This window comes from Neoarius graeffei, chromosome 15 (assembly GCF_027579695.1).
Source record: "Neoarius graeffei isolate fNeoGra1 chromosome 15, fNeoGra1.pri, whole genome shotgun sequence".
Lineage (NCBI taxonomy): Eukaryota > Metazoa > Chordata > Actinopteri > Siluriformes > Ariidae > Neoarius > Neoarius graeffei.
Genome location: NC_083583.1, coordinates 19952775 through 19977775, shown reverse-complemented (window position 1 = coordinate 19977775; position 25001 = coordinate 19952775). Strand labels below are relative to the sequence as shown.

Here is a 25001-nt window from a genome sequence, read left to right as displayed (position 1 = left end):
AAGAATATTTAGGCAGAAATAAGTGATTATTAGTGCGAATGGCACCACAGAAAATTGGTTTACAAATCTCAACAACCACCTCTTTCATCAAAGGCTAGCTGAATCCTCCTGTGACCAGAGGCATCCCACCGTCTAAGGACTTTCTGATGCACATGCATCATTGCTAGGCCTGTCAATCTGTCATTGTCGCACACTCTCATAGCCTGCCCTATCTTCTTGTTGTTTTTTCTGTTCTTGCTCTCCCACGCACACAAGGTACAGACGCAGAGGACCCAATCTCACCAAGATCCTCTTACCCTCTCTAATATCACAGGGCAAAGTTATCCAAGGCAAACATAAGTTGAAACTTTCCACTCGATTGCTTTGGCTTATCGAATGATTTATTTTTAAAATCACAAACAAGGTAGACGGTGGCACGGTGGTGTAGTGGTTAGCGCTGTCGCCTCACAGCAAGAAGGTCCGGGTTCGAGCCCCGTGGCCGGCGAGGGCCTTTCTGTGCGGAGTTTGCATGTTCTCCACGTGTCCGCGTGGGTTTCCTCCGGGTGCTCCGGTTTCCCCCACAGTCCAAAGACATGCAGGTTAGGTTAACTGGTGACTCTAAATTGACCGTAGGTGTGAATGTGAGTGTGAATGGTTGTCTGTGTCTATGTGTCAGCCCTGTGATGACCTGGCGACTTGTCCAGGATGTACCCCGCCTTTCGCCCGTAGTCAGCTGGGATAGGCTCCAGCTTGCCTGCGACCCTGTAGAACAGGATAAAGCGGCTAGAGATAATGGGATGAAACAAGGTAGGCTACAACTGCGCTGCTTTGAAAATGTAAATTTAACAGCTTCATGAAAGTGCGCTGATGGTTACCATGAAAAAAAAGTGTCTCCTGCACTGCGTTCCTCCCCCAAGTTGCGCGCTCATTCATTTTTGTGTTCTTGGTCTCAGAGCCACGCACACGAAACGGACACAGAAGACAGAATCAACGTTTAACATAATTAACAATGCACTTTTTACAGAGACGTTTTAATGTTATTCTTAGTGTACAAATGTATTTTCAGCTCTTAAAAATAACCAAGGTCTGGACCTCAGGGGCCTCAGGGCTGTCCACGGCCATGCTTTCAAGCTCCACTGTTACCCCTTTTCCACCAAATCAGTTCCAGGGCTGCTTCGGGGCCAGTGCTGGTGCTGGTTCACAACTCGTTCAACTTGCGAGCCAGCTGAGAACCAGTTTGCTTTTCCATAGCTCGCGGTGCTAAGGGAAGCCACGTCATTACGTCGCTGTATACGTCAGTTACGTCGTTGTATACGTCAGTTATGTCACTACGTTTGCATAAACCTTGGCGCGAGTATCGAAGCAAAAACAACATGGAAGAAGCAGCAGCAGCAACAACAACAACAACAACAATAATAATGGATGACTTCGCGTTTGTACAGCTGCTGCTTCTCGTCGCTTAAAAATGGCGATCTTTCGTGGTCTTGTTATTGTTGTTGGTCTTAACAACTCCGCCCCCCCGCTGACGTAAGCGGTTCTTTCCTCTGGCCCAGCAGAGAGCTGGTGCTAGCCTGGAACCAGTTTTTCTGGCCCCAGAGCCAGTTCTTTGTCAGTGGAAACAGAAAACCAGGTTCCAAACTAAGCACTGGCCCCGAACCAGCCCTGGAACTGCTTTGGTGGAAAAGGGGTATGTGTTACCCCTTTTCCACTAGATCAGTTCCAGGGTTGGTTCAGGGCCAGTGCTGGTGCTGGTTCATAACTCGTTCAACTTGCGAGCCAGCTGAGAACCAGTTTGCTTTTCCATAGCTCGCGGTGCTAAGGGGAGCCACGTCATTATGTCGCTGTATATGTTAGTTACGTCGCTGCGTTTGCATAAACCTTGGCGCGAACATTGAAGCAACAACAACACGGAGAAGAATGCCCCTTTTCCACCAAAGCTGTTCCAGGGCTGGTTCGGGGCCAGTGCTTAGTTTGGAACCGGGTTTTCTGTTTCCACTGACAAAGAACTGGCTCTGGGGCCAGAAAAACCGGTTCCAGGCTAGCACCAGCTCTCTGCTGGGCCAGAGGAAAGAACCACTTACGTCAGCAGGGGGGCGGAGTTGTTAAGACCAACAACAATAACAAGACCGCGAAAGATCGCCATTTTTAAGCGGCGAGAAGCAGCAGCTGTACAAACGCAAAGTCATCCATTATTGTTATTGTTGTTGCTTCTTCTGTGTTGTTTTTGCTTCGATATTTGCGCCAAGGTTTATGCAAACATAGCGACGTAACTGACGTATACAGCGACGTAACTGACGTATACAGCGACGTAATGACGTGGCTTCCCTTAGCACCGCGAGCTATGGAAAAGCAAACTGGTTCTCAGCTGGCTCGCAAGTTGAACGAGTTGTGAATCAGCACCAGCACTGGCCCCGAACCAGCCCTGGAACTGATTTGGTGGAAAAGGGGTAGAAGAAGCAGCAACAACAACAATAATAATGGATGACTTTGCGTTTGTACAGCTGCTGCTTCTCGTTGCTTAAAAATGGTGACCTTTCGTGGTCTTGCGATTGTTGTTGGTCTTAACAACTCCGCCCCCCCGCTGATGTAAGCGGTTCTTTCCTCTGGCCCAGCAGAGAGTTGGTGCTAGCCTGGAACCGGTTTTTCTGGCCCCAGAGCCAGTTCTTTGTCAGTGGAAACAGAAAACCCGGTTCCAAACTAAGCACTGGCCCCGAACCAGCCCTGGAACTGCTTTGGTGGAAAAGGGGCATGTGTGTTCAGAAGAGATACATGTAGTAATATTTGTAAAACAGAGGACGGCAGGAGAGAGCAATAGCAGGGTCTGACCTGCCAGTGAAAGAAGAAGAAGAAGCCCATCCAGAAGGACACACGCCCTCTAGTGGTTGTTTAAGGTTTTGACAGGGGGCTATAATGTGATATTTGTTCACGTCACTTTCTCTTCTTACTTTCTGCCGAACTCAAAGCGAGAATTAACTCAAATTCAGTCTAGTGGTAGTCAGAAAAAATCTCCAAAGTGTCTTCTACGTACAGAACCGAGTTTTGGAGTGTGGTAAGTTAAAAGGTTGATCGTTGTTGTTGTTTGAGGTAAAATGAAACTACTGTGCTTGCTCTGAGCGACCGGAGCAGTCCCATCCATGGCAACTCCAATTCTTTCTGGAAAATAATTTCAGTTCTGAAGTACAAGAATGGTTTTAATGTATATTATTATTACAAAGACAAATGTCACGTTAAAAAAAAAATACTTCCACATCGTCCTGGTGTTGGTGGACGGTGGTGTTGAACAAGCAGGCAGGCCACACTCGCCCTGTCCTCTTCGTGCTAACTAACGGGCTGCTAAGCTAACCTAGCATAAATAAACACAAAATAAAATATATATATCAATATAGTTTTCATTTGAAAAGGTTTCCGCGTTAAAGTCAATGTTTTTGTTTCTCAAACTCGCTGTTTTGAGCCTTTTTTTAATATAGCTGGGCTTCTCCACATGCTGAGGTAAACAGGAGGCTAATAGCTGTGCATTTGTTTTGGGGTTTGCTGTGATTTGTTGTCAAAATTTGTATTTAACGAAAAAAAATTGCGCACATTTCAGTCACGATTAGTCTTTAAGCTTTCAGAACCGCTCAGTTAGAATTTCTGAACAGTTAGAAACGTTATGGATCAAACATTTTTGACGCAATGAAATCTCCACAGAGTGAAAGCAGTTTCTCCAGCAGGCAGTTTGCTGTTAAAGTGAACTCAGAAGGAGTATTTTACACTGAGGGTTTGGGGGGTTTTGGTACCTGCTTTTGTGTTATGGATACTAGAGCGGCGGCTACAATTATCGACACCTTAACGATCTTTTGGCCGTTGCAAAAGTAGAAAAGACTTTCAGTACATAAATTGTGCACGAATAATTACTCAAACTTCCACTGGGAAAAAATGAGTCGATTCCTGATTACTTAGTGTATCAGATCACGTGATCCCATTCCACAGTTATCGACGCCTTTTGTCCACAGTTATCGACGCCTTTGTCCACAGTTATCGACGCCTTTGTCCACAGTTATCGACGCCTTTTGTCCACAGTTATCGATGCCGTTGTACAATTATCGACGCCTTTTGTCCACGGTCATCGGCGCCTGTTGTCCACGGTCATCGGCGCCTGTTGTCCACGGTCATCGGCGCCTGTTGTCCACGGTCATCGGCGCCGTTGTACAATTATCGACGCCTTTTGTCCACGGTCATCGACGCCTTTTGTCCACGGTCTTCAACGCCGTTGTACAATTATCGACGCCTTTTGTCCACGGTCATCGGCGCCTGTTGTCCACGGTCATCGGCGCCTGTTGTCCACGGTCATCGGCGCCATTGTACAATTATCGGCGCCTTTTGTCCACGGTCATCGGCGCCTTTTGTCCACGGTCATCGGCGCCTTTTGTCCACGGTCATCGGCGCCTTTTGTCCACGGTCATCGGCGCCTGTTGTCCACGGTCATCGGCGCCTGTTGTCCACGGTCATCGGCGCCGTTGTACAATTATCGACGCCTTTTGTCCACGGTCTTCGACACCGTTGTACAATTATCGACGCCTTTTGTCCACGGTCTTCGACGCCTTTTGTCCACGGTCTTCGACGCCTTTTGTCCACGGTCTTCGACGCCTTTTGTCCACGGTCATCGGCGCCTTTTGTCCACGGTCATCGACGCCTTTTGTCCACGGTCTTCGACGCCGTTGTACAATTATCGACGCCTGTTGTCCACGGTCATCGGCGCCTGTTGTCCACGGTCATCGGCGCCGTTGTACAATTATCGACGCCTTTTGTCCACGGTCTTCGACGCCTTTTGTCCACGGTCTTCGACGCCTTTTGTCCACGGTCATCGGCGCCTTTTGTCCACGGTCATCGACGCCTTTTGTCCACGGTCTTCAACGCCGTTGTACAATTATCGACGCCTGTTGTCCACGGTCATCGGCGCCTGTTGTCCACGGTCATCGGCGCCTGTTGTCCACGGTCATTGGCGCCATTGTACAATTATCGACGCCTTTTGTCCACGGTCTTCGACGCCTTTTGTCCACGGTCTTCGGCGCCTTTTGTCCACGGTCATCGGTGCCTTTTGTCCACGGTCATTGGCGCCTTTTATCCACGGTCTTCGACGCCGTTGTACAATTATCGACGCCTTTTGTCCACGGTCATCGGCGCCTGTTGTCCACGGTCATCGGCGCCGTTGTACAATTATCGACGCCTTTTGTCCACGGTCTTCGACGCCTTTTGTCCACGGTCTTCGGCGCCTTTTGTCCACGGTCTTCGACGCCTTTTGTCCACGGTCATCGGCGCCTTTTGTCCACGGTCATCGGCGCCTGTTGTCCACGGTCATCGGCGCCGTTGTACAATTATCGACGCCTTTTGTCCACGGTCATCGACGCCTTTTGTCCACGGTCTTCAACGCCGTTGTACAATTATTGACGCCTTTTGTCCACGGTCATCGGCGCCTGTTGTCCACGGTCATCGGCGCCTGTTGTCCACGGTCATCGGCGCCATTGTACAATTATCGACGCCTTTTGTCCACGGTCTTCGACGCCTTTTGTCCACGGTCTTCGACGCCTTTTGTCCACGGTCATCGGCGCCTTTTATCCACGGTCTTCGACGCCGTTGTACAATTATCGACGCCTTTTGTCCACGGTCATCGGCGCCTGTTGTCCACGGTCATCGGCACCGTTGTACAATTATCGACGCCTTTTGTCCACGGTCATCGACGCCTTTTGTCCACGGTCTTCGACGCCTTTTGTCCACGGTCATCGGCGCCTGTTGTCCACGGTCATCGGCGCCTGTTGTCCACGGTCATCGGCGCCGTTGTACAATTATCGACGCCTTTTGTCCACGGTCATCGACGCCTTTTGTCCACGGTCTTCAACGCCGTTGTACAATTATCGACGCCTTTTGTCCACGGTCATCGGCGCCTGTTGTCCACGGTCATCGGCGCCTGTTGTCCACGGTCATCGGCGCCATTGTACAATTATCGATGCCTTTTGTCCACGGTCATCGGCGCCTTTTGTCCACGGTCATCGGCGCCTTTTGTCCACGGTCATCGGCGCCTGTTGTCCACGGTCATCGGCGCCTGTTGTCCACGGTCATCGGCGCCTGTTGTCCACGGTCATCGGCGCCTGTTGTCCACGGTCATCGGCGCCGTTGTACAATTATCGACGCCTTTTGTCCACGGTCTTCGACACCGTTGTACAATTATCGACGCCTTTTGTCCACGGTCTTCGACGCCTTTTGTCCACGGTCTTCGACGCCTTTTGTCCACGGTCTTCGACGCCTTTTGTCCACGGTCATCGGCGCCTTTTGTCCACGGTCATCGACGCCTTTTGTCCACGGTCTTCGACGCCGTTGTACAATTATCGACGCCTGTTGTCCACGGTCATCGGCGCCTGTTGTCCACGGTCATCGGCGCCGTTGTACAATTATCGACGCCTTTTGTCCACGGTCTTCGACGCCTTTTGTCCACGGTCTTCGACGCCTTTTGTCCACGGTCATCGGCGCCTTTTGTCCACGGTCATCGACGCCTTTTGTCCACGGTCTTCAACGCCGTTGTACAATTATCGGCGCCTGTTGTCCACGGTCATCGGCGCCTGTTGTCCACGGTCATCGGCGCCTGTTGTCCACGGTCATTGGCGCCATTGTACAATTATCGACGCCTTTTGTCCACGGTCTTCGACGCCTTTTGTCCACGGTCTTCGACGCCTTTTGTCCACGGTCATCGGCGCCTGTTGTCCACGGTCATCGGCGCCTGTTGTCCACGGTCATCGGCGCCTGTTGTCCACGGTCATCGGCGCCGTTGTACAATTATCGACGCCTTTTGTCCACGGTCATCGACGCCTTTTGTCCACGGTCTTCAACGCCGTTGTACAATTATCGACGCCTTTTGTCCACGGTCATCGGCGCCTGTTGTCCACGGTCATCGGCGCCTGTTGTCCACGGTCATCGGCGCCATTGTACAATTATCGGCGCCTTTTGTCCACGGTCATCGGCGCCTTTTGTCCACGGTCATCGGCGCCTTTTGTCCACGGTCATCGGCGCCTTTTGTCCACGGTCATCGGCGCCTTTTGTCCACGGTCATCGGCGCCTGTTGTCCACGGTCATCGGCGCCTGTTGTCCACGGTCATCGGCGCCGTTGTACAATTATCGACGCCTTTTGTCCACGGTCTTCGACACCGTTGTACAATTATCGACGCCTTTTGTCCACGGTCTTCGACGCCTTTTGTCCACGGTCTTCGACGCCTTTTGTCCACGGTCTTCGACGCCTTTTGTCCACGGTCATCGGCGCCTTTTGTCCACGGTCATCGACGCCTTTTGTCCACGGTCTTCGACGCCGTTGTACAATTATCGACGCCTGTTGTCCACGGTCATCGGCGCCTGTTGTCCACGGTCATCGGCGCCGTTGTACAATTATCGACGCCTTTTGTCCACGGTCTTCGACGCCTTTTGTCCACGGTCTTCGACGCCTTTTGTCCACGGTCATCGGCGCCTTTTGTCCACGGTCATCGACGCCTTTTGTCCACGGTCTTCAACGCCGTTGTACAATTATCGGCGCCTGTTGTCCACGGTCATCGGCGCCTGTTGTCCACGGTCATCGGCGCCTGTTGTCCACGGTCATTGGCGCCATTGTACAATTATCGACGCCTTTTGTCCACGGTCTTCGACGCCTTTTGTCCACGGTCTTCGGCGCCTTTTGTCCACGGTCATCGGTGCCTTTTGTCCACGGTCATTGGCGCCTTTTATCCACGGTCTTCGACGCCGTTGTACAATTATCGACGCCTTTTGTCCACGGTCATCGGCGCCTGTTGTCCACGGTCATCGGCGCCGTTGTACAATTATCCACGCCTTTTGTCCACGGTCTTCGACGCCTTTTGTCCACGGTCTTCGGCGCCTTTTGTCCACGGTCTTCGACGCCTTTTGTCCACGGTCATCGGCGCCTTTTGTCCACGGTCATCGGCGCCTGTTGTCCACGGTCATCGGCGCCGTTGTACAATTATCGACGCCTTTTGTCCACGGTCATCGACGCCTTTTGTCCACGGTCTTCAACGCCGTTGTACAATTATCGACGCCTTTTGTCCACGGTCATCGGCGCCTGTTGTCCACGGTCATCGGCGCCTGTTGTCCACGGTCATCGGCGCCATTGTACAATTATCGACGCCTTTTGTCCACGGTCTTCGACGCCTTTTGTCCACGGTCTTCGACGCCTTTTGTCCACGGTCTTCGACGCCTTTTGTCCACGGTCATCGGCGCCTTTTATCCACGGTCTTCGACGCCGTTGTACAATTATCGACGCCTTTTGTCCACGGTCATCGGCGCCTGTTGTCCACGGTCATCGGCACCGTTGTACAATTATCGACGCCTTTTGTCCACGGTCATCGACGCCTTTTGTCCACGGTCTTCGACGCCTTTTGTCCACGGTCTTCGACGCCTTTTGTCCACGGTCTTCGGCGCCTTTTGTCCACGGTCATTGACATCCAGATGATTTTATTAAAAAAAATCGGTATGTGGTATTAAGTTAGCAAAACATATAGTTTTTACTTAATTTGTTTTACATAGATTTATATTTAGTACAAAATATCTGTTCTATAAATATATCAATGTCGGTGCTGATGTAAATGAGGAAGTAATTCTAATGTTTGTGAACAAATGAACTGATAATGTTTAACCTGTAACAGAATCTTTTTGTTCCACTTTCTACCCACTAAGTATTTTCGTAGATCACATTTTTTGTTAATCGTTCGTTGTTTGTATTAATTTCTAGTTTTGTAGTTTACCAATAAATGTCAACAGACACTTGAGATTGTAACCACATGAAAATCCACACATCTCCCATAACCCGGTACAGAACAGAACGGGATGGAACAGTACCGTCACGTATTTTAATGTGGCGTCACGTATTTTCTTACGTTTGCCTTCCGGGTTTTTATATGCTGTTCCGTTCCATGTATAACAAGTGTTCCGTCCCGCAATACCATTTTTGTGACATTTATTTACATAATGTATAATCTTACCTTTTTTGTTCCAGTTTCACAGAGACATCCGTCACGTCCACCGTTTTATTCATCGGTACTTACGTTAGTCATCCCGCCTTTATAGATGAACCCGTCCCGTCACGTATGATAAATAAAGTTAGAAGAAAAACCAAATGTATTGTTCAGTTGTTTTATTGTCAAAACATATAACTTAACGACTATTTATTCATCTATTTTACAATTTCAGGTTCTTATCTTTTTTGATCTGTGCTTCTGTTTTATGACCCACATTTTCACAATCAGTGTGAAACCACATTTTACATTCGTTGCACATAAAATACAAATCTGAATCTTCTGGTAACTTACAACTACAGTAAAGCCTTTCTACATGAATGTTTCTATATCAGTTTTCTCAACACGGGATTTCTTTGTGACGTCACTCCGAGGTATATTCCGTAATTGGAGTTCCGGGCTTTTAGATCAATTTCAGTTGAAAATATCGTGAATATAACATTAATACAATGTGACGGGAGATAATAATACTGGATAATCAAAGAATACATGACAGTGATGCGTGTGAGTACAAGATTTTAAGTATGAAACCCCTGAATATTTAGAAAAGGTAACGTTATTGTCACGTACTGTCCCGTTCCGGTTCATACTTTCCGTACCGGGTTAGAGGAGACACCAAAATCCAGTTCAGAGGTCGCATGTCATTCCTCGAACCAAAATATAAAATTTCTACTGATATTGCAATATGCGGTAGATATTTACAACAAACTGCAAAAAAAAAATCTAAATATTTCAAGCATGTAATATTTAATATGCTAGGAATTTAATTCTGGTCTAATTCTATTTATTGTAATAAGAGTCCAAATACTCTATAAATATTCTATTCTGTTATGAATCAGAAAAAAATTATTATAAATCACAGCACTTTTATTTTTTAAAGTACTTCATCTACTTCCACAATGTTACGCAAAGATCGATCCATAACAGCTGTAAATGCCACTTAATTCCACAGGGTGTCGATAATGGTGGATCACTATTATCGACACCTCACGTGACTTCTCAAACGCGCGTTTAGATACAAAATGGCGACTGTTAAATGAAAGAGTAAGAAAAAAAAATAGGTTTCAACAAGGAGATCATGAAATATCAGTGAGTTTGATCAGTAAAAACATGCCCATGATCTTTCCACCATGCTCACCTGCGATAATAACGTCCAGGTTTTCCTGAAATTGCTGATCATGCTGAAAAAAATTCCATCTCGGGCAACGAGCTGCGTCATCAGACAACAAGATCAAAGGGCGAGGCGGGTCTTCCAGTTGATTAATTAAGCAATAATAACTGTTGTAACTGAAACTCACCTTTGTAAAATTGTTTATTATTGGTAAATCTGAAAAGGTGTCGATAATTGTAGCTGCCGCTCTAGTAAGATTTTACAAGGGGAAAAAAGTACAATAATTTGTTTTGGCTGTCGCCTTGTTTTATTTTGACACTTTATTTCTTCTGGGGAAACAATTCATATTTTTTGATGACTCATCCTGTACCAGTTTTGTGTTCATCCAATTAAATGCTCTCCAGCACATGTATGTCCCGCCTCCAGAGATGAGTTTTGCACGACAGTGCCGGCGGTACATTGGTGCATTTTCGGCTTTGTGTCTTCCTGCATGTTTTTCTTTCCCAGCCATTCTTTGGTTACGAATAAATGGCTGTCATTGGTCAAAATAGATAGTCATTTTGAACAGGATGGAAGTTGTACAAGTTCGCGGTTCTGTGATGGACACTTTGTGGGTGAATGTTTTATCATCTCTGGCTGTTCAGTGTTGGAATGTGGTGCTACTGTGGACAGATCAAGATTGTGATTCAGCTTTTAAGACGGTGTACACCAGGCAAGAGTAATGGCCTTTACGCACCTGATATGACGTGAAAATAAATATCAGAAAATCTTGCATTTTTTAAATATTTCACATTCTGTTTTCTGCTCGTTTCATGCTTGTTTCACACCACGACTGTCAGTAGTGTTCTGTGGCCTGAGGTGAACGATGAAGTCGTGTAGTAGTGATGAAGAAAAATAATTATAGACATGCTGTCAAGGAAGAGTGTGTTTTTGGAACAACAACAGGGATAATCTCCTTCAAGAGTTGAAGGTGAGAGACCGGATGCTGGGAAACAAGAATGAAAGCAATGCTCACGGTGTACACAGGTGAAACATAGCTGCTCGGCTCCTGGACGTGTGACGACCCCTTGGGCCCCCTTCAGGCACCAGTCTGCCAGTGCACGGGTAGGTCTGGGCCTGACTGATTAGGCTAGATTAGGGGTCACCAAACTTTTTTCTCTGGGGGCCACATTGTCGTTCCTGACTGTGATGGAGGGCCGGGGTCGGGTCAGCTATATAACATAGAATTGTATGACCCAAAAATATGACCACCAGCAGGCCTCATTGTGTAGCAGAGATTACTAGCCTGCCACAGCCATTCCCCACTACTATATCCCCACCACTATATCCCCACCACTATATCCCCCACTACTATATCCCCCCCCACTATATCCCCCACTACTATATCCCCCCCCACTATATCCCCCCCCACTATATCCCCCCCACTATATCCCCCCCCACTATATCCCCCCCCACTATATCCCCCCTACTATATCCCCCCCCACTATATCCCCCCCTACTATATCCCCACTACTATATCCCCCCCACTATATCCCCCCCTACTATATCCCCCCCCACTATATCCCCACTACTATATCCCCCCCACTATATCCCCCCCACTATATCCCCCCCACTATATCCCCACTACTATATTCCCCCCACTATATCCCCCCCTACTATATCCCCACTACTATATCCCCCCCCACTATATCCCCCCCCACTATATCCCCACTACTATATCCCCCCCACTATATCCCCCCTACTATATCCCCCCCCACTATATCCCCCCCTACTATATCCCCACTACTATATCCCCCCCACTATATCCCCCCCTACTATATCCCCCCCACTATATCCCCACTACTATATCCCCCCCACTATATCCCCCCCACTATATCCCCCCCACTATATCCCCACTACTATATTCCCCCCACTATATCCCCCCCTACTATATCCCCACTACTATATCCCCCCCCACTATATCCCCCCCACTATATCCCCACTACTATATCCCCCCCACTATATCCCCCCCTACTATATCCCCCCCCACTATATCCCCACTACTATATCCCCCCCACTATATCCCCACTACTATATCCCCACTATATCCCCCCCTACTATATCTCCACTACTATATCCCCCCCACTATATCCCCCCCACTATATCCCCCCCACTATATCCCCACTACTATATCCCCACTACTATATCCCCCCCCCACTATATCCCCCCCCCACTATATCCCCCCCCCCGACTACATCCCCCACGACTACATACCCCACGACTACATCCACACTTGATTCCTGGCACGTATTTGTTTATCTTTACTAGTGGTTTTCAAAAGTGGTAATCGAGTCTTCACACTTTGTTTTAATTTGAAATACCACAGATATTCCATTTATTTATTTTCTAATAAAAATAACATCAAAGCTGTCAAGGTAAGAAACATCTGCCTAGTTGAGGTGATTGACACTGGCAAAGGCGAGTGGAAAATTATAAATTGTAGGTAGGCCTGTTGATATTATTAATAATATTCATAATAATTGTGTGCAGCACTTAATAAAGGTCAAATAAATAGGCCTATAAAATAAATACATTTTAAAAAAAACAGTGAAATTATTATAATATGAGCAATAGATCACAGCAGTTGTGCTGTGTCCTGCACGTCATTGCTCTCATCCACGGCCAAAGCAAAAAACTCGAATTCTGACACTTCCTCATTCAGCTGGTCAGACACGCTGTCCCCCAAATCTTCGGTTCGCCTGGTCATAGAGAGACTCACCGCGTTGAGCGCATCCTTCTTGTCGGGACACGCCTCCTCGGCCACAGCAAGCATGCATACTTTAACAAAGTCCCCATCAGTAAACGGCTTTCCATGGGTAGCTAGTAGGTGAGCTACCTTATAGCTAGCTCGGACAGCAGCCTGGTTGATCTGGGTTTGGCGAAGGAATCCATTCTGTTGTGCAGCCAGTCCGCATTTCATCCTCCAAATCCTGTCTTCTCTTGTTTGCTCTCGCAAACTGGCATACTCTTTGTGGCGGGTTTCATAGTGAAGATTGTATTCTTTGAAAACCGACACACTTTCTTTACATACAAGACAAACTGCACGGTCCTTACACTGAACGAAAAAATAATCGGTGGTCCACTGTTCTTTAAAAACTCTGCACTCTCTGTCAGCTTTTCGCTGACCGCTAGCCATTTTGCTGTCCTGAACACTGACAGTTCTCTGCGCGTGCGCTGCCTGTCACTGCTTGATCGCAAGCATATGACGAAAATTCGGAAAATATGAATAGTTCATTTTATAACTAAATATCAATTTTAATTGATAAAATCAACAAAATACAAGATGCAGACATGTTATTATTTTCCATAAAGCAATTTTTAAAAAAAATAGGCCATGACCACTTTTGGGGATTGCCTCATAGGGCCGGTTCAAGTGGTGGGGGGCAGAGGGGCTGGGGGCCGGTCAAAGGGGGGTGGGGTGGGCCAGAGTCGGCCCGCGGGCTGTAGTTTGATGACCCCTGGGCTAGATCATTAAGTACACCTGTGTAGGTGGTACGGCCTATAAGGTGGGGTCTGTCTCTCTCTCTCTCTCTCTCTCTCTCTGGTAGGCACTTTTATTCTTTGTGTGGGCACTCTTTGTTGTCCTCCTGTTTTCTGGCTTTTTGCTCTTTTTCTCCCCCCCCCCTCTCTTTTTCTTTGCCTCAACGTTTACCATATACTGACACAAACACACATACACTCAGGCCAAGTTTACATTAGACCGTATCTGTCTCGTTTTCTTCGCGGATGCACTGTCCGTTTACATTAAAATGCCTGGAAACGCCGGGAAACGGGAATCCGCCAGGGTCCACGTATTCAATCCAGATCATGTCTGGTCCGGTGCTGTGTAAACATTGAGATACGCAGATACGCTGTGCTGAGCTCTAGCTGGCGTCGTCATTGGACAACGTCACTGTGACATCCACCTTCCTGATTCGCTGGCGTTGGTCATGTGACGCGACTGCTGAAAAACGGCGCGGACTTCCGCCTTGTATCACCTTTCATTAAAGAGTATAAAAGTATGAAAATACTGCAAATACTGATGCAAATACTGCCCATTGTGTAGTTATGATTGTCTTTAGGCTTGCCATCCTTCCACTTGCAAGTGGTAAGTGACGCGCATGCCCGATATGCACTGGGATCACACACACAGCGGCTCAGTCCTGAATCACTGCTTCTGCGCTCCACTCGCGCGCTCTGTGAGCTGCGCAGGGCCGGAGTGCGCACCCTCCAGAGGGCACTCGCTGTTCAGGGCGGAGTGATTTGGAGCGCAGGATGCCTGCGGAGCCGAGCGTATCCGTGTATTGGCGTTGCTGTGTGCACGCAAATCGTGTATTGGCGTTGCTGTGTGCACGCTAATCGTTTTAAAAACGTTAATCTGATGATCCGCTGATACGGTCTAATGTAAACCCCACCTCAGGCACGACCATTACTACATTCATACCCTAGACACTTTTGAGTTATGTTTTGTATTGGTTAATAAACGTATTTTTGTTTGAACTTTAAACCCTTGTGTTGCGTCCCCCTTCTTATGTTGCGGTGTGTGAACGAGCCCATGCCGTAACATAATCGGGGCCTCGTTCGGGAGCCTGTAAACAGGTGGTGAAACGGGACCATAGCCTCGCGTGCATTCAGGTGAGCTTCTGTTGGTTGTGCAGCTAGCGTCAGTCTCTGGTTAGGAAGAGCGCTTCAGCTGGGTTTCCCTTCCCTCGGAGCACTGTTTGTTTCTTCCGTTTATTATTTTAGTTTGTTGTTTTGAGGGGTAATCCTGGTCCGGAGTTTCGCACTCCTGTCGGGGGCACACTTCGTGCAGTAAAGTGCAACGAGTTCAGCGTTAACCAGTCGCCCCGAGGCCAGCAAGCCCTGGAAGACTAGCCAGGTGAGCTCGTGTAATTTAGGCCGCCAGAGAACTGTGCATAGAAGATTTAGCAGCGACCAACTGAGGCTTCGACCGGATGTACGTGAAGTATTTGGGCTCGGCCTGTGAATGGGCGAGCAGAGTTGTTTGTGTAGCTGGTAATATTGTTTGATTAGCGTTCGCTGTGGTAGCAGCTTTCCGCTTTGTTTGTTTAGGACATGCCGATCGATTTTTAGATCGATTCACGTTCTCCGTTTATTTTGTGTAGCCTATCTGGTGATTTCTAGGTTACACAAGCGAACGTGTAGGCTATTTAGACTTTGCCTACTTTGTTGTCGAGGCTAATTTTCTGGTTGCTACTGTGTGTAGGTAGGGCTGGGCGATTTTACGATTACGATGTTATTCACGATATAAAATCTCTACGATTAGAAATTAGACACGTACGATATGCCTACGATAAGCCTACGCCTTCAATAAAATTACTTCATCCGAAGTTTTGACAGACACGCGAATAGCCAATCATAACTAAACAGTACCGCACGTAACCAATCAGTTGGAAGAGAGCCACGTCAAGTTAGGTTGCGTGCACACACAAACACACACACGTGTAGCAGCAACGCACAGCATGGCTGTGGTGAAGTTTGTAGGAGCGCGGCATTTCTCCAACAAAGCGTGAAACAAAGCGATTATAAAAATGAGCGAGATGCCGACTGACCGGAGTTCTGAACAGGAAAGTCAGAGCACTGCCCTGGAGGACATCGCTGAAAAGAAGGGCCAGAGATCTTCGGTTGTGTGGAGGTATTTTGGATATTTAAAATCGGACATACAACAAAGTGTTACACTATGCAAATTATGCCGAAAGCACGTCCCTACTAACCTCGTAACCTGTAAACAGTCAAACCTTAAAAACCTTAAACACACTGACGTACAGGATTGCACTTTTTTTCTCCTTGCAGCATAAGGTTTACACGTCAATATGTCTTTTATGTTTATTTGAAAGCTGCTAGAATTTGCACAAATGATTAACAATGGTATATAGTTTTTATTTTTCAGTTTCAGTTTATTCATTTGAACAAAAAGAACAAAAGAATGTGCATCCAGTTTGTTTTGGTTCTGTGAAACTTGAAGGCTTGTTAAGCTATTTTTGTTAATTAGGAAGGAACTACTAATTTGTAATGTTCATATTTTGAGCAGAAAATTAAAGAAAATACAAAAATGGTGATTTGATGTATATCGTGATATATATCGTTATCGAAAATTTTGAAAAAATATATCGTGATATAATTTTTTCTCATATCGCCCAGCCCTATGTGTAGGCGTGTGTGTGCTTTTGAAACTTGGCCTACAGTTAAACAGTAGTGAACTTTATGTTTAGTGTATGCTTAGTTTTGTATTTTGGGGGAGTAGTGTCGCCAGTTTTTTGTGTTAGGCTTGTAACGGTTGATTGCAGCTTGTATGCTGTGTGGGAAATCACTGTAGCCTGTGTTGTGTGCCTTAAGTTTTTTTTTTTCTTTTCTGTGTGCCTCATCTTTTTTTATTTATTGAGCAACCACATTGGTAGCGTTAGTGCCAATAGAGATCTTGCACGTGACGTCACATCCGCTCCAGATTGTAAGCAGTCGCCATTTTGTCGGTCAAACGCCATATTTCCGCCATCTTTCCAACACTGACTTTGGTTTTTTTTTCGCCCAAATCTTCAAATATTACCATGCCACAATGCCGGAGAGTTGTATGGCATATAAATGCCACAACAGGAGAGGTCAGAAATCGGGAAGAAAGTTTCATAGGCTGCCACGGGACCCTGACAGGCGCGCAAAGTGGATTGCTGCTATCGGCTGGGCCGATGCAAACAACAAGAACAAGGCATGGGAACCGACTGGATAGAACGATCACTGGCGCCTGTGCAGTGGCCATTTCATCTCAGGTTCGCCATGTATTTATTTCAGTATATCCATGTGGTTATTCGCAACATAAGTTTATGACTTGCTCTAATAAAAAATTCCGGGAAGTGGGAACCTGAGAAAAGGCTTGGGGCGGGGGGGGTGGATTGGGTCTTTAATGGTGTGACAATCAATGTAGTCTCTAGATATAAAATTATTTTACACTTTTAGGGGTCACATGAATTTCTGTAAAGATAACTGTGCAGAGATTTATAAGCACGCAGTGCTTCACCACTGAACAGCGAGGGAAAGTTTATGAGGTAATTATACACGTCTGGGTATTCCACCTCTGGCAGTTCAATATCCACTGACACGGTCGTGAAAACTCCGTCCGGTAAGCCATAAGGGTCGCTAATCTGTAGGTCGTTTATTTTAGACATATATCTAGTTATCTGTTCATTAGAAAAATGAGCCGTGTAGTCCGTCGGTTGAAATTGATCCATTTTGTACACGAGTGCAGCAGTATTCAGCTGTGTTTTTTACCGACAAAATGGCGGCTGTGTACTTTCCGGTCACGTGACTGCAAGATCTCTATTAGGGGGATAGGTAGCCTCGCACTTAGCTACAGTGGTGTTTTGTAGTTTGTGGGTTGTCTTTGTATCTGCTCGACGTGTTAATTCGGTTAGTTCTTACTGCTGAATTATGGCAACTCCTGAAGAATTTATTGCTAACCCTTCTGAAGAGAGTCTCATCTCATCTCATTCATCTCATTATCTGTAGCCGCTTTATCCTGTTCTACAGGGTCACAGGCAAGCTGGAGCCTATCCCAGCTGACTACGGGCGAAAGGCGGGGTACACCCTGGACAAGTCGCCAGGTCATCACAGGGCTGACACATAGACACAGACAACCATTCACACTCACATTCACACCTACGGTCAATTTAGAGTCACCAGTTAACCTAACCTGCATGTCTTTGGACTGTGGGGGAAACCGGAGCACCCGGAGGAAACCCACATGGACACGGGGAGAACATGCAAACTCCGCACAGAAAGGCCCTCGCTGGCCCCGGGGCTCGAACCCAGGACCTTCTTGCTGTGAGGCGACAGCGCTAACCACTACACCACCGTGCCGCCCCGAAGAGAGTCTGTTAAGTTTAACTAAAGATCAGCTTTGGAAGGTGGTTGAGCATTTTGATTTATTAATTACAGCTCAGGAGAGAAAATTAAAGGAAACCCTTTTCCTGGCCGTTAAAAGCCAATTGATTCAGAAAGCTGTGTTGAAGGAAACGGTAGCTTCAACCGAAGTGGTTGAATCAATTTGGGCACAGGTCTTGGCAGTCGGTTTGGAGCTGGAGAAGGTGTTGGGGTCCTCTTTGACTCCAGTGGTCATGTGCACTGATCGCAACCCACTGGTTTTTGTTGATCGAATGAGAAACCGGAATCAACGCATCATGCGTTGGAGTTTAATTCTCCAGCGTTACCTGCTCAAGATTCAGCACATCAGGGGCAGGGATAACATCATCGCTGATGCATTGTTTAGAGTTTAGTAGTGGTGTTTTTGTCTCTTTCTATTCTTGTTTGTTGTGTCTTCTGTCTCTTTCTCCTAGGTGCCAGGATGAAGGAAGATGTGGTGTGTTTCTGAAGGGAACACGAGGTTTTTCTTTGTTTTGTTTTGTTGAGGTTTTGTCTTCAACAAGCCTCTTTTTAGGGAGGGAGGTGTGACGGCCCCCTTCAGGCACCAGTCTGCCAGTGCACGGGTAGGTCTGGGCCTGACTGATGAGGCTAGATCATTAATACCCCTTTTCCACCAAATCAGTTCCAGGGCTGGTTTGGGGCTGGTGCTGGTTCACAACTCGTTCAACTTGCAAGCCAGCTGAGAACCAGTTTGCTTTTCCATAGCTCGCGGTGCTAAGGGAAGCCACGTCATTACGTCGCCATATACGTCAGTTACGTCGCTACGTTTGCATAAACCTTGGCGCGAATATCGAAGCAAAAACAACACGGAAGAAGCAGCAGCAACAACAACAATAATAATAATGGATGACTTCACATTTGTACAGCTGCTGCTTCTCGTCGCTTAAAAATGGCGATCTTTCGCGGTCTTGTTATCGTTGTTGGTCTTAACAACTCCGCCCCCCCCGCTGACGTAAGCGGTTCTTTCCTCTGGCCCAGCAGAGAGTTGGTGCTAGCCTGGAACCGGTTTTTCTGGCCCCAGAGCCAGTTCTTTGTCAGTGGAAACAGAAAACCCGGTTCCAAACTAAGCACTGGCCCCGAACCAGCCCTGGAACTGCTTTGGTGGAAAAGGGGCATCAGTACACCTGTGTAGGTGGTACGGCCTATAAGGAGGGCTCTCTCTCTCTCTCTCTCTCTCTGGTAGGCACTTTTATTCTTTGTGTGGGCTCTCTTTGTTGTCCTCCTGTTTTCTGGCTTTTTGCTCTTTTTCTCCCCCCCTCTCTTTTTCTTTGCCTCAACATTTACCATACTGACACAAACACACATCCACTCAGGCACGACCATCACTACATTCATACCCTAGACACTTTTGAGTTGTTATATTTTGTATTGGTTAATAAACGTATTTTTGTTTGAACTTTAAACCCTTGTGTTGCGTCCCCCTTCTTATGTTGCGGTGTGTGAACGAGCCCATGCCGTAACATAAGTGTGCAACGTTGGCGTATAGCGGACTTGTTGCTACATTCGAGGCTGTTTTGCCAGCTGTCTCCTACATCACCACGTGACGTCTATTCTGCACAACATGATGTGTTTATTTGTGGTGCGAAAGTTCAGAAGACACTCTCTGTCCACTTTAATAAGAACTTGTTCTTGATTCTAAGATCCCCGTTCTTGGCTGCAGGACTGGAACCCAATGTGGTCTTCTGCTGTTGCATGCTGATGCTTTTCTGCTCACCACGGTTGTAAAGAGTTGCTATGAGTTACTATATCTTTCCTGGCAGCTCAAACCAATCTGTCCATTTTCCTCTGACCTCTCTTATCAAGAAGGCGTTTGTTTCCATCCACAGAACTGTCGCTCACTCAGTGTTTTTTCGTTTTTCGCACCATTCTGTGTAAACTTTAGAGACGGTTGTGTGTGAAAACCCCAGGAGATCAGCAGTTTCTGAAATACTCAAACCAGTCCATCTGGCTCAAACCAACGCCCCGCCACAGTGAAAGTCACACTTTGAGATCACAGTTTTTCCCCTTCTGATGTTTGAAGTGAACATTAACCGAAGCTCTTGATTCGTATCTGCATTATGCTGCTGTCAAGGGATCGGCTGATTTTAGATAACTGCATAAAACAGCAGGTAGATGGGTGTATATTGACATGCGAATGTTAAATGTTCTGTTTTTTTGCCATTTTGTTCATTATTTTTTTTAACTATTCTTCGTTTGCAGCCACGTAACTAAAACTGCTTGCATCATTGACCACCGCCATGCTGGATCAAACAACATGGCGTCTGAAAACAGTGTTCCAAGCAATAACATAAATTTATTCAACTTATTTTAACTCACTGGATGGCCTTTCCAGGAAAAGGTATCAAGAGAAAGTAGAGGCGATTGGATTTGATCCATATGCTCGAAAAAAGACTGATTATTGTGAAGATTTGGCCATAATTCCGTCCATTGAATATCCCGATATCGTGAACTATTTGGTGCTTCAGACCTCGTGGGCTTCGAGCTCTCAAATGAAAGCCTACAAATCAACAGAGGCTCATAATTTTTTCGTCCAAAATAAAAGCAGCGTCATCAAAAATGATATACAGCTCTTTTTAAAATGAAATAATCGTAGAAGCCTTTGATTGTCGGCTCACACACTCAATGGTCACGGCTTTGTCACGTTTGACAGCGGCAAATTTCTGCACGACCAGGCTATTAAACGATCCAATATTTCTTAAATATTGCGGTCTTTCATTAATAACTAGTTCGTACCACTTACCATTGATAAAATGTTTACTGCAGACTCGTGTGGTTTTTGCTTTCTCATCGCTTAGATCAGCCCAGTTTATGTCCCTTCGTCTCGAATAGAGTTGTGCCCGCATCCAATTACAGCACAAAGAGTCGGCATAGCGAAGAAACAAAAGGAATTCTTGAGCATAGCCTCTTGAGCATATCTTCTGTAGTAAATGTGCACCGCGTGAGTTTGTGTCTATCCTCCAACATAGCCAACTTCCGGTTCAAAGCCTCATGTATAATTAGCGATGATGTCACATGCAAACGAAGAATTAACCAGAAATGTCTTTCAGCCCAAACATCTGGAACAAGGTTTGATCTAACATCATAGCTATAGAACTACCATTCTACATACTACAGTGGTGCTTGAAAGTTTGTGAACCCTTTAGAATTTTCTATATTTCTGCATAAATATGACATAAAACATCATCAGGTTTTCACACAAGTCCTAAAAGTAGATAAAGAGAACCCAGTTAAACAAATGAGACAAAAATATTATACTTGGTCATTTATTTATTGAGGAAAATGATCCAGTATTACATATCTGTGAGTGGCAAAAGTATGTGAACCTCTAGGATTAGCAGTTAATTTGAAGGTGAAATTAGAGTCAGGTGTTTTCAGTCAATGGGATGACAATCAGGTGTGAGTGGGCACCCTGTTTTATTTAAAGAACAGGGATCTATCAAAGTCTGATCTTCACAACACGTTTGTGGAAGTGTATCATGGCATGAACAAAGGAGATTTCTGAGGACCTCAGAAAAAGCGTTGTTGACGCTCATCAGGCTGGAAAAGGTTACAAAACCATCTCTAAAGAGTTTGGACTCCACCAATCCACAGTCAGACAGATTGTGTACAAATGGAGGAAATTCAAGACCATCGTTACCCTCCCCAGGAGTGGTCGACCAACAAAGATCACTCCAAGAGCAAGGCATGTAATAGTCAGCGAGGTCACAAAGGACCCCAGGGTAACTTCTAAGCAACTGAAGGCCTCTCTCACATTGGCTAATGTTAATGTTCATGAGTTCACCATTAGGAGAGCACTGAACAACAATGGTGTGCATGGCAGGGTTGCAAGGAGAAAGCCACTGCTCTCCAAAAAGAACATTGCTGCTCGTCTGCAGTTTGCTAAAGATTACGTGGACAAGCCAGAAGATTATTGGAAAAATATTTTGAGGATGGATGAGACCAAAATAGAACTTTTTGGTTTAAATGAGAAGCGTTATGTTTGGAGAAAGGAAAACACTGCATTCCAGCATAAGAACCTTATCCCATCTGTGAAACATGGTGGTGGTAGTATCATGGTTTGGGCCCATTTTCCTGCATCTGGGCCAGGACGGCTTGCCATCATTGATGGAGCAATTAATTCTGAATTATAGAGGATTTCGGCCTACGTCATTGTTTCCATAGCGACAATATTTATGCCGCCATTTTGACGGTCACAAATATGGCGACTACCAGTAGCGATACACTGTTGATCATGACGAAGTCTCATTGTCGAGTATTTTATCCGGCCTAGATGACGCGAGTAAGAAGCGATATCACCAGAAAATCAATGATGTTGGTGTACGTGATCCGTACACGTTACCAGGCTATCTTTTTCTGGCTTTGCAGCGCGGGTGATCTTCCTGACCTGCAGTCAGGCGTGTGGGAAATACCAGGGAAAAAACATAAAAGAAAAAGGAGCGAGATGCAGAAAACACCTTCACTATCCAGCGACGTAGGGCATTTACAGGGCGAGCAGAGGGAGAGGTATTTGCAAAAATTGAGGTTAGCAGGCTTAGAGAACGACGTTTACCTGCTTCCACCAGGATTGTTCACTGACGTACGGAAGTACACGAAGCCCTCGTCTTTACCTGACTTCGGCCCACATGATCTGTATACCTATGTCGTTAAAAACCAGGCTGGGTAACATGCCTACATCAGCGGGTCGTCCCTGGAGCCGGTGGTCGCCATCTTATTACAGCTAAGGTTTGTTCACATTTTCATTTACTTTCGGTCCTCAGGATAAACAAAATGTTATTAAATGTCATTGAAATAACTTCTTAGTCTGTTGAGACATGGCCCGTTATAAATTTGCTGTTACCAGGCAATGACCAAGAACTGTATTATTAGGGTCGGTGTAGTTGTAGCAGTGCGCTAGCAGCTAGCTGTTAGCACTAGCTAATGTCAACAACATAGTAGCTGGTATGTTACTGTAGCAATGTTTGCATTCAGTCATTTGGATGACTGTTAAAACCTTTCAGTCTCAAGTTTTTCCTTTACTATATTTACTAGTTTACTGAGCTAGTGCGCTCGGGCAGGCTGGGAACGAGCGCGCTAGCTCCCAGCCTGCCCGAGCTAGCGCGCTAGCTCAGTAAACTAGTAAATACAGTAAAGGAAAAACTTGAGACTGAAAGGTTTTAACAGTCATCCAAATGACTGAATGTAAACATTGCTACAGTAACATACCAGCTACTATGTTGTTGACATTAGCTAGCTTGACCTTCAAAATGGCGGACACCGGGGCGTCACGTGACCTGTGACGTCACGTCGAAATCCTCTATACCAGTGAATTCTAAAGGAAGATGTCAGGACATCTGTCCATGAACTGAATCTCAAGAGAAGGTGGGTCATGCAGCAAGACAACGACCCTAAGCACACAAGTCATTCTACCAAAGAATGGTTAAAGAAGAATAAAGTTAATGTTTTGGAATGGCCAAGTCAAAGTCCTGACCTTAATCCAATCGAAATGTTGTGGAAGGACCTGAAGCGAGCAGTTCATGTGAGGAAACCCACCAACATCCCAGAGTTGAAGCTGTTCTGTACGGAGGAATGGGCTAAAATTCCTCCAAGCCGGTGTGCAGGACTGATCAACAGCTACCGCAAACGTTTAGTTGCAGTTATTGCTGCACAAGGGGGTCACACCAGATACTGAAAGCAAAGGTTCACATACTTTTGCCACTCACAGATATGTAATATTGGATTGTTTTCCTCAATAAATAAATGACCAAGTATAATATTTTTGTCTCATTTGTTTAACTGGTTTTTAGGGCCCGAGCCCTATAGGGCGAAGGCCCTATTGTTCTTGTAAGAGTTCACTATTATTAGGGCCCGAGCCCTATGGGCGAAGGCCCTATTGTTCTTGTAAGAGTTCACTATTATTATTCTTCCGTCTTCTTCTTCTTCTTCTTCTTCTTCTTTATTTTTCTCCGCTGTTGGGCCATTTTCGGGGCGCTTGCCATGGGCGAAAACGCACGAAATTTGGCACCACTTCCGAGAATTGCCACCGCTACTCAGAACCAAAAGCCCAAACTTGGCCGGGGCTCAGGGCCTCTATAGCGCCCCCTAAGTCGTTGTGATTTTGGCCTCCCGCATTAAGGTGCCTGGTTGCCATATAGTTTGTAGTACTGGCATGCCATTTGGTACGCATATGTATCTCACTAAGCCGGACAAAAATATAATGCCAATGCATTAGCCACGCCCAACAGGAAGTGAGGTAATTTCACTTTTGTGCGAAATGCATGGCCACGAGGACGGCGCAACTCCTCCTAGACCGTTCATAGGAATGTCACCAAAATTGATACACATCATCTACAGACATGGCTGACAAAAGTTACTAAATACGTTTCACGTAGGATTAACCGTTCAGAAGTTATACGTCAATCAATTTTCACTTCAAAATTTTACATGCTAAAAAATTCATAGCAAATCTTCTAATTGCTCAAAACTGCTCATACTTCACACGCTAATCACTCATTGGGCTTCTGACATGTTACCCAATTTCTGTGATATTTCGCCACTGGGGGCGCTATTTTTGGGCAAAAAATCCAATCTTTCCTCAAATTTGGTCAAACTTCACGGCCACCCTCTTACTACCTCCCATGTCATGTATACCACATTTTGGGAATTTTCGTCTATGGGGGGCGCTGTTTTTGGCCGACGCAATTTCTCCAAAATGGGTTTTTGGTTAATAATTCCATAATGCTTTTCCTTCACACCACTACCTTGTGATAGTACGTTGCTGTTGTAGACACTTATTTTTCCAACTCATAATCGCTCATGTACAGCATAGCGCCACCTACTGACATGGGAAAGACCAAAAAATTTATTCTTCAAAAATCTATATCTCATCTTCTATTTACTCAATTTTCATCACACTTCATAGGCAAACTCTTCATAGCTCA

The 25001-nt window shown here is 46.2% G+C and overlaps 1 protein-coding gene across 1 annotated transcript in view; it reads left to right on the top strand.

The window, feature by feature from the left end:
- The first annotated feature begins 2848 nt into the window (after positions 1–2848).
- Positions 2849–25001, top strand: part of znf710b (zinc finger protein 710b) — a 66780-nt gene continuing 44627 nt past the window's right edge. The window contains exon 1 of the mRNA XM_060940975.1: positions 2849–3028. The gene's annotated coding sequence lies outside the window, so the exon portion shown is untranslated. The remainder of the gene's footprint in view (positions 3029–25001) is intronic.